Raw genomic sequence first — 11136 nt, 5'->3', positions numbered from 1 at the left:
TGGGCCGGGTCAACTTCATCAGTATTCCAGAAGTGATAAAGCCCAAGAAGGCAGATGAGGGCCTAAGGCCCGTAGCCGGTTCAAGACATGTAGCTGTAAACCGGAAGTTGTATGCAAGCTTGTATTGTAAGTTAGGAATAAGGAGAGACCAACCCGGATACGAATACCGACCGGTGTTGGGACTCTGTGAACCGACGGGTGTCACCCGTGTATATAAGGGGACGACCCGGCGGCGGTTTAGGGACAACAGACAACAACTCGAGACATAGGCGAAGCTTATTTGCTCCCTAGTCATCGAAACCCCATCAATTCCATCACAACTAGACGTAGGCTTTTACCTTCATTGAAGGGGCCAAACTAGTATAAACTCTCTTGCGTCCCTGTGTCCGCTTTAACCCCTTCAAGCTAACCTGTCGCGATGGCTCCACGACTAAGTCCTTTCTCTAGGACATCTGCCGTGACAAAACCACGACACATTCCCTGCTCATTTTCGGTCGAACTGCTAACCCGGCAACGCCCAATCGGCAGCGCTCGAGCCGGAGCCTCTGGCATGTTGCCCTGCCCCCCAACTAGCCCTCTAAACCTCCACATACCAAATTTGTTGTCGACTACCACACACTCCCTGCTCATTGTCGGCCGAACTACCAACACCCGCAACGCCCAATCGGCAGCGCTCGAGCCAGAGCCTCTGGCGTGTTGCCGCTGCCCCCCGGCAACTAGCCCTCTAAACCTCCACATACCAAATTTGTCGTCGGCTACCATGCATTCCCCGCTCATTGTCGGCCAAACTACCAACCCCTGCAACGCCCAATCGACAGTGCTCGAGCCGGAGCCTCTGCTGTGTTGCCGCCTCCCCCCAACTAGCCCTCTAAACCTCCACATACCAAATTTATTGTCGGCTACCACACATTCCCTGCTCTTTGTTGGCCAAACTACCAACCTCTACAACGCCCAATCGACAACGCTCGAGCCAGAGCCTCTGGCGTGTTGCTGCCAGCCCCCAACTAGCCCTCTAAACCTCCACATACCAAATTTTTTGTCGGCTACCATGCATTCCCTGCTCATTATCGGCCGAATTGCCAACCCCTGCAATGCCCAATCAGCGGCGCTCAAGTCGGAGCCTCTGGCGTGTTGCCATCGCCCCCCAACTAGCCCTCTAAACCTCCACATACCAAATTTGTTGTCGGCTACCAAGCATTCCCCACTCATTATCGACCGAACTGCTAACCCCTGCAATGCCCAATCGGTAGCGTTCATGCCTGAGCCTCTGGCGTGTTGTCGCCACTCCCCAACTAGCCTCTAAACCTCCACATACCAAATTTGTTGTCGGCTACCACGCATTCCCTGTGCATTGTTGGCCGAACTACCAACCTCTACAACGCCCAATCGACGGCGCTCGAGCCAGAGCCTCTGGCGTGTTGCCGCCAGCCCCCAACTAGCCCTCTAAACCTCCACATACCAAATTTTTTGTCGGCTACCATGCATTCCCCGCTCATTGTCGGCCGAACTACCAACCCCTGCAACGCCCAATTAGCGGCGCTCAAGTCGAAGCCTCTGTCATGTTGCCATCGCCCCCCAACTAGCCCTCTAAACCTCCACATACCAAATTTGTTGTCGGCTACAAGCATTCCCCACTCATTATCGACCGAACTGCTAACCCCTGCAATGCCCAATCGGTAGCGTTCGTGCCTGAGCCTCTGGCGTGTTGTCGCCACTCCCCAACTAGCCTCTAAACCTCCACATGCCAAATTTGTTGTTGGCTACCACGCATTCCCCGCTCAGACCAGTCAATCTATTGCTGCTCCTCCACCGACGATGTTGCATACAACCACGCCATCCCTAATTTTGGCGCGCTCCTAATGAGGCCTTGTCGAAGATGTTGCCACCAGTGGCGTCGCCCCGACTCGGGCTCTCGCGACGCGATGCTCCTTTATACCACCATGATCAATTGGTACTATCATTTCTTTCGGTTGTGTGTGAACTGACGAATGTGTATAAAAATATAACATCTTCTAGATGTGTAGTATTGGTCAATGTTGTTTATTATAACACGGATCTTACATTAAGTAAGGTCTAGACGCACTAAGTCATGATTATCATGAATGGCAGGTTCTATTAGCCTCGTGTCCGTGGCTTACTGATAAACAACAAACATGTCTTGATAGCTAAGATAATATCAAAATATTACTGTAGTCTAGGGTTAATAACAAATATATAATTAACTAAAACAATATGTTGATCAAATAAAAGAAGGCTGCTTGTCGCATCCATGGGTTGGTCTCGAGTATTATAGATGGCGGCATCACTACTCTATAATACGATGACGACATTCTTATCCTTGTCAAGAACGACCCAGTCAACATTATTAATATTAAGTGTCTACTGATGTGTTCCTAATCGATATCGGTTGAGGATGAACTTCAACAAAAGCGAGACTATGGCCATAGCGGGTGACCTAGAAGATACACTTAGGGTTGCCCACATAATGAATTGTAAATTGGGATATCTCCCGTCAATTATCTTGTGCTTCCCCTAATACAAGCACCTCATGATCATGAATTTTGGTTTCTCACAGATAGTGGCTAATAGGGTGGACCCTTAGGTCGGTAAACACCTGTCCAAGAGGTTGTCTCTTAAAGGAAATTTCCATCCTCATATTAGGGTCTCTTTTCCTCTCATGACTTCGGCATCTAGGGCATTCATCCCCTCCCACCTTAACCGGCGAGCCCGTGGATCCACCCCCCCTTTGCCTGCCTCTCAGGTGGCCAGTGGCAGGGAGAGGGGTCCTAGTGCCTCGGCTCTGACTAATAGTTTAGGTTAGTTTTTTTCTCTTGCGAGGGCGTCGTCCGAGCGGATGACGCTTCATCTTCGAGTCAATGTTCAGAGCTCTAATCCTCCTTGAGTTCATCCATTGGAATGGAGGTGACAAAGCTTCAGCTTAGATCCATGTTTTCTCCTTAGGGCGGCAAGATTAGAGTTTCTCGTCGTATGTGCCCGGAAGTGAGATTTGGTATCAGGCGCTTCAAGTCGATTAAAGACTTTTCGACGGTCATCGACAAGGTCAACCCTGGCTTCGGTATAGGCGCAGCCACAACAGTGCATCACTAGCTCGGTTTAGCGATGGCGATGGTCGTGCGGTGGTGCAAGATCCTCTATGTAATCCTCTGTAATAGATTTGAGTCTTTTGCAAACAAAGGGTAAACACCAGTACGCATGTGGCAAATCCATACTCATCAACGCGTGCCTGTCCAACCTTTGTATATATGCAGTGGGTTTCTTCCTTCACCAGTATCAAGTCCATGAGAAGTTTGACAAGGTTTGTTCTAGATTCTTCTGGCTGAAAGAAATGGGGAAACAAAAATACCACATGGGAGCACTATCTATTCGCACAAGGAAGTCGACGATTTAGGGACCAGCAACACCAAGCTCGTGAATGGTTTCCTTATGGCAAAATGGTCTTGAAAGATCCAAACCATAGTTTACAAAACTATACAAGTGACAAAATCGGTGAGCTTGGTTGTTTCGGTTTTCACCAATCAGACCATCGGTTCAACCGGTTCGGTTGTCGTTTCAATATGTAAATAAATGCAAAATATGTCAATAGAGAGGGTCAAATATACGTATTTACATGGATATGTACCACAACTAGTCTGGGATCAGTTGATTATTAGGCCATGTTTGAGGCTTCGGCCTATGATCAAGCACATATGGCTTGAAACCTGGACAACACAATTGATGTTTCCACCTTACATACATTAACCATTCTAAAAGTAAACCTTATGTGCATTAACCGGTTCAATTGCTCTGATTTAATCTCCTATTTGCAACAAAATCACAGGTTTTTCTGATTTCCGCTAGTCCGCTTACGGGATGGTCCCCTGTGCTTAAGAAGCCACTAGAGTTGCTAGTTCTGTTTTTTGTGGTCGGGCCGGTGGTTTGGTCCTGTTTTAAAAACTACAATCCTAACCGGTCTATGGTCGGATATCATCCGAAAGTAACATTTGTGAGTGACCCCTCTTGACATGGCAACCAACTCTAGAGGATTCCAATTTTGGTGCGTGATACGTCTCCAACGTATCTATAATTTTTTATTGTTCGATGCTATTATATTATCTATTTTGGATGTTTTATATGCATGAATATGTTATTCTATATTATTTTGGGCACTAACCTATTAACCTAGAGCCCAGTGCTAGTTTCTGTTTTTTTCCTTATTTTTGAGTTTCGCAGAAAAAGAATACCAAATAGAGTCCAAACGGAATGAAACATTCACGATGATTTTTCTTGGACCAGAAGACAACCAAGAGACTTAGATATGAAGTCGGAGGAGCCACGAGGTTGCCACAAGGACGGAGGGCGCGCCCCCACCCTTGTGGGTCCCCCGTGACCCTCCTGACCTAATTCTTTCGCCTATATGTTCTCAAATATCCCCAAACCACCATAGGCATCCACGAAAATACTTTTTCACCGCCGCAAGCTTCTGTACCCGTGAGATCCCATCTAGGGACCTTTTCTGGCACCCTACCAGAGGGGATTCGATCACGGAGGGCTTGTACATCAACTCTATTGCCCTTCAGATGAAGCATAAGTAGTTTACCTCAGACCTATGGGTCCATAGCTAGTAGCTAGATGGCTTCTTCTCTTTCTTTGATTCTCAATACCATGTTCTCCTCGATGTTCTTGGAGATCTATCTGATGTAATACTCTTTTGCGGTGTGTTTGCCGAGATCCGATGAATTGTGGATTTATGACGAGCTTATCTATGAATATTATTTGAATCTTCTCTGAATTATTTTATGCATGATTTGATATCTTTGTAATTCTCTCCGAACTATCAGTTTGGTTTGGCAAACTAGATTGGTTTTTCTTGCAATAGGAGAAGTGCTTAGCTTTGAGTTCAATCTTGCGGTGTCCTTTCCCAGTGACAGTAGGGGCAGCAAGGCACGTGTTGTATTGTTGTCATCGAGGTTAAAAAGATGGGGTTTTCATCATATTGCTTGAGTTAATTCCCCTACATCATGTCATCTTACTTAATGTGTTACTCTGCTCTTCATGAACTTAATACTAGATGAGGGCAGGAGTCGGTCGATGTGTGGAGTAATAGTAGTAGATGCAGAATAGTTTCGGTCAACTTGACACGGACGTGATGCCTATATTCATGATCATTGCCTTAGATATCATCATAACCTTGCGCTTTTCTATCAATTGTTCGGCAGTAATTTGTTCACGCACCGTATTATTTGCTATCTTGAGAGAAGCCTCTAGTGAAATCTGTGGCCCCCGAGTCTATTTTCCATCAAATAAGTTTCCGATCTACTATTTTTCATTATATTAGTTTCTGATCACTATTTTGCAATTTTTTACTTTACGATTTATAAACCAAAAATATCAAAAATATTTACTTTACTGTTTATCTATCTCTATCAGATCTCACTTTTGCAAGTAACCATCAAGGGATTGACAACCCCTTTATCGCGTTGGGTGCAAGATGTTTGATTGTTTGTGCAGGTATTAGGTGACTTGTGCGTTGTCTCCTACTGGATTGATACCTTGATTCTCAAACTGAGGGAAATACTTATCTCTACTTTGCTGCATCACCCTTTCCTCTTTAAGTAAAAAACCAACGCAAGCTCAAGAAGTAGCAGTGCGCCATTGAGAAGGTGAGGCACTTGCTTCTTATTGGTGCCTTCATGAAGTTGGGAATGGCAAGAATACTTGGTTTTGGCTAGACCTTTGGATTGGTGACACCCCTTTATCTATGACTTTTCATAGTTGTATGCCATTGCAACCGATGGCAACATCATAGTAGAGGATGTGTGGTGCAACGTCATTGGAGACCATTATTTCATTGTTCTTCAAGGAAGACCTGGAGGGAGAAATGGCATCGGTTAGCCACCTTGATGTCCTCTTGCTCTCTTAGCTCGGCCCTACACACGTTCAGTTGGGAGTTGGAGCGGTTTGGGTTATTAATTACCAACTCGCTCTACAAACGTTGCATCAAGGCGCTGCTAAATCAAAGGTCGTGGATGCTGGAAAGCGAGACTTCCATCCAAAATCAAGATCTTTCTCTGGCAGTTGATTGGTGACCACCTTCCTAGTGGTGTGGAGTTTTAGAAGAGACATGGTCCGAACAATGGCCTATGTGCCCTATGCGGTGAAATCGAGGATTGTGACCATATCTTCTTTGGGTGCAGGAGATGTGTCTTAGGGATATTACGGGGTGTAGTTGGGCACCTACCTTTTGTGGAGATTTTCATGAACTTAGCGATAGGTTATGAGAACCCTTGCATAGGGTTTGTATGGTTGGTGTGTGTGGCCGTTGAGCTCGACATTTTTGTTTTTCCATGCGTACTTTCCATGAACTTCTAGCGCTAAAGCTGGACAAGCTCCTCGTTCTTGAAATAAAAATAGTATCGTTAGATTTCTACTGAAATATAGGTTTCATAATTTAGATACAAAATTGTTTTAAAGCAGTGGGGTTACCGTTTTTTAAGAGACCTTCGCTCCCGCCCACGTGCAAAACTCCCATCTAGGGCTTCCTTGCCTCTCGCCGGCCCCGCCGGTCCGCCTCATCTCCTATGGTCCTTGGAGTATGGAGGCGCGGTGGACCCCCGCCCTTGCCGGTGGGAGGGCTCCATTTTTAGATGCTTTTCTGAGTTTTGTTAGGGTTTGTGCCATGCTCAAGAAGACGAGGCGGCGGCGACTTCTTGAAGATGGAATAAGGTCCTCCCCACCTAGCCCTGTCCCGGTGATGTTTCAAGCATCGTCGGAAGGTGCGTGGAGGTTTGTCTCCGATGGATCTCATGGGATCGGGTTGCCGTTGGTCTTCAGTGGATCCGACGGGATCCGGTCTTCGTTCGTCTACGTTTGTGTGTCTGTAGGTTGGATCCTTCCGGTCTATATTTCTCTTCATCGGCGTCGGTTGCTGTTCTAATGCACTGGTCCTATGGGGCCTTAGCACGACGACTTCCCGACTGTCTACTACAACAATGTTTGTCCGGCTCCGACGAGGGAGGGGCGATGATGGCGGCACGCCTTCGGCTCGCTCCAGTGCTTGTAGTCGTCACTAGGTGGTCTACGGACCTGGATGTAAATTTGACTTCTAGTGTTCTTTGTACTACCTTGACAATTGATGAATAGATCAAAAGTTTTCTGCAAAAAAAAGACTTAATTGTCGAAAACCGCCACAATTACGCATGCCTTCTAACAAGACCATCATTTCATTAACAATTTGCTAAAAACACCGATTTTCAATAAGTTTTTTGCATGAATCACTGAAAGCTCGATTCAACGTGTTTTGGTGTTGAATATGACTGGTGGGTCCCACTGTCAGGCTGACTTGACACCAAAATCTCACACTATTTGGTTGGGGTGTTAACTTGATGAAGGGTCGACCTGTCAGTCTCTCCCTTCTCTCTCTCCTCCACATCCATCTACCCATCGAGGCAACCCCGACCCACCCACCTTTTCCCTTGGCATTGTCCTTCCCTCTCAACGGTTTATCCTCCTTCGACAAGCACCAAGGGCGCAGAATCCCGCCCGAATCCAGGGCAGGCCACTAGCCACCGCCACAAGCCAGTGACCAAGTCGATCACCATCAGGATCCGGGGCTCGACATTCCGGCGCAAGAAGATCTCCCTCCAGCCAGGTCGGGATCTCGGATGAGCCGACAAGCTCCATGTCCGTCCTAGGGGAGAGGTTATGCAAGCATCCTAGATGTTCTTGCACCCCACTAGAGTTGTGTAATTGAGCATCTTGTCGTAGCGACTAGGGATGAGGGCAAGTCGACCTAGTCGGAGTGGGCTGGGGCATATGCGCAAGGGAGTTAGTCTTGCGTGAGTGGGCTGAAGCGCAGGTGCATCGAAGCTCAGCCTTGTTCACAGTCGGGAGCTCGGCAACTCATAGTGGCGCACGCATCAGGATGTCGGCGGTCGAAAGAGTCAAGGTGCGAGGTGGCACGGACAGCGGCTGTGTGGTCGGGTCCGGTCGTCTGTCTCTCGCGGTAGCGGCCGGTGGTGCGTGCGCAATGTGCTCGATGAAATGCACGAGACAGGGAAAAAGGAATATAGATGCTGATGGGTGGCCCCCTTTTTTCATACTAACGGTTGACTCAATAAACTGAGTTTTGATTGGGAGCGTCAAAACACGTTGGATCGAGCTTTAGTGCTTACGACAAAAAAATTACTGAAAATCGACTTTTTTTTGTAAATTGTTAGTGAAATGATGATTTTCTAGGAAAACGTGTGCAATTGTGGTGGTGTTTGGCAACTAACTCTCAAGAGTGCCATCGCAATTTCTCTGAGAGTGCATTTCACTCAATGGCTTACAAGAGCCTTTCTTTCGCCACTAGAGAGATCCGGTGTAATATGAGCAATGCTAAATCCATGTAATGGTTTACGTAAAGTTATAAAGTGATCTGATGTGGGACTATTTGATTGAATTAAAAAAGGAAAAACGATAGTTTTAAACCGGATGAAATTTCTCTCGCGTCAACCGCCTCCGTAGGACGACGCGTGTCCCATGTGGCGCTGCCCACAGCTGTCCCCGTCATCCCATCTCTTCCCCGTGAAGCATGTCCACATATTTTTCCTCGCGCCGAGCTGCTTTTCTTCTTTCCTTCTTTCCTCTGCTCCGCTCGCTTCCTCCACACATCTCTTGCTGGCATTAGTTCAGGCCATCAAACCACCACCATTGTTGCCCCAACCCCAGCACCACGCCATGAGGTTTGCTGCCGCCATTGCACCCGTCGCGCAACTCGCTGTTTGCACCGCTGCAAAACTGGTTGCTGGCGCTACCGCATCCATCGTCGCCGCGAGCAGTGGAGCGTCCTCGTCGGCGAGGCCTGCTTCAAAGCAACACAGGGAAGGAGCTACGTGTTGTTGCAATGGAGCTTCGTTGGGGGTCGCGAAGATGTAGTCACCTATTTTTTTGCAGCATGGTGGATAACAGGAGGCTGAGCGTGTGCGCTCGATGTGGCCGGTGCAGCCATATTCTCTGTCTTGGTTCGCGCCACGTCACAAAACCACCGTCAGAAACCGCTTAAGCAGTGTCTTGGGGGTGTTTTATCCAGTATTTCAAAGTTTGGGAGGTTAAGTACCCGGTTTTTGAATTGAGGGGGTCATATGGTCGAAATCTGAATGTCTATGGCAAAAGGTGTGGCGGCCTAAGGCCCATCTTAATTAAGGGTCCAATATATCTACATATTAAATAAATTACAAAAAAATTGATTTGCAGAACACAAAATCAACATGAAAAGGGGCATATGCCCCCCCTTCCCTCCTTAGGGCACTTCACCACTTCTATTTATTTAATAGTTATTTATAGTTGAGTTCTTTAACAGGAGGCTGAGCGGATGCGCTCGATGTGGCCGGTCTAGCCGTGTTCTCTGTCTTGGTTCGCGCCACGTTACCAACATCACCGTCAGAAACCGCTTAAGAAGTGCCTTGGGGGTGTTTTGTCCGGTATTTCAAGCGATTAAGTACCCGTTTTTGAATTGAGGGGGTGATATGGTCGAAATCTGGAAGTCTAGGGGGTTATATATATATTTAACTCGACGGCAAAACATAAGAACTTAAGAGGGCACCAAGGACTGGATTTGGTACAAGAACCGTGGAAGCATGGCCTGAAGTTTTATCCTTCCTAGGTGTTGTTCCTTTATCATCTTTTTTTAATCTTTAGTTTTGATGTTCCGTTATCTCTTGATTGCAGTACCGCCTGCCTAATCCATCGTACGGGAAAATGAAAAAAGAAAAAAGCTGGCAAGAAGTTTCGTGGTTGCATACGAGCTAAGCAACAGCAAAAGTCGTAACAAGGTCAGACATAGGGCCAACTTGACGAGGCTTCTAATTTAATTATCCCATAACTAGTTTAAAATTCTCAATGTATAAGAGAGACGGCTTATGAAAAAAGCTGGGGAAAGCGGCTTATTTTTTAAGCCACCAAAAGATTTTTAACTAGGAGCCAAAAGGGAAATAATTTAATGCCAGCAAAATATTAAATAAAAAATGGGGCGAGAGAGGCTCGAACTCTCGACCTCAGGATCACTCGCTTTAGCTATGAGACCTACGCGCTAGCCAACTGCGCCACCGCCCCAGTGTGATATATTTTCAAATCTATCCTTATTGTACCTTTAAGTTTCTTATCTGTGTGGTCATGGAGCCTACTTCGATACAGATCAGGTGTGCCCATCAAGCCCTTGCACCTTTTTTTTTTCAGTTTCACGTCTCAGCAAACTAAAACAGATAGTGGCCGGCAGGCTGCAATAACAAAATATTTGTTCATAACATGATCCATTTGCGGATACATCGATCCCATTTCACCTCGCCACATCAAGAGAAACATTAAGCAACGACACGATACTCACCTTGAAGCGGCAGGGAGCTTCGATTTAGGGTTGTTCTGTCGATTTAGAGGAGGAGCTCGGAATGATTTGGGTTGTGCTTCAACAATCCTTTGTTTTATTGGTCTGGGAACTCCGCTATGCGTGAGATTCTGAATTTTTATAGTTTTATGCTTATGTTCAGAGTGCAGTCGTCAATGCTTTGAAGTACTTGGACATCCACCATCAACTTGAGATTGAAGAGGGGGAGAGGTGTGGCTGCTCCCGGGAGTAGGAAATCCAGTCTCGAATTACAATCCACTCAAAACTTCTTTTTCAAATTTCTGTGACTTCCCTATGATGCATCAAACATTACTTGCTGATTCCTACTAGCTACTCCCTCCGTTCCAAATTACTCGTTGTGTTTGAACTAAAACCATGACGAAATTTGAACTAAAACCACGACGAGTAATTTGGAATAAAGGGAGTACAATCTTGTAGGATTAAAGATGTCATGACAATAAAATCATATGAATCAAAGAGGCCTTAATTCAGGCTGTCTCCGTTCGGCAGGAGAAGATAGTATAAATTACCTGTGGTGGGGCGTCCTCGGCCGCACGCTGGATGGCGTGCTGGCGTACCTCGACGGCGACAACAACCCGCCGTTGACCTATCCTGCGATGGGGCCGCCCCGTCGCAACACCGACGCGCATGGGCGCCAAGGAGGTTCGCCTCCTCCTCGTCTTACTCCTCTCGCTCATCTTCCCACTCCTCCGGTTCTCCGGCGCTTCTCGGCGTCAAGGCTGAGCCCGCGGCGG

The 11136-nt window shown here is 46.9% G+C and overlaps 1 non-coding gene across 1 annotated transcript; it reads right to left on the bottom strand.

Annotated features, from left to right (window-relative positions):
* Window positions 1–10005: 10005 nt before the first annotated feature.
* On the bottom strand, window positions 10006–10092 carry TRNAM-CAU. The gene is given in 2 exon segments: window positions 10006–10041; window positions 10055–10092. It is a non-coding gene; the product is annotated as a tRNA-Met (tRNA).
* Between the last annotated feature and the right edge of the window lie 1044 nt (window positions 10093–11136).

This window comes from Triticum urartu, unplaced genomic scaffold (assembly GCF_003073215.2).
Source record: "Triticum urartu cultivar G1812 unplaced genomic scaffold, Tu2.1 TuUngrouped_contig_9093, whole genome shotgun sequence".
Classification (NCBI taxonomy): Eukaryota; Viridiplantae; Streptophyta; class Magnoliopsida; order Poales; family Poaceae; genus Triticum; species Triticum urartu.
This window is presented reverse-complemented; position numbering and strand designations above follow the sequence as displayed.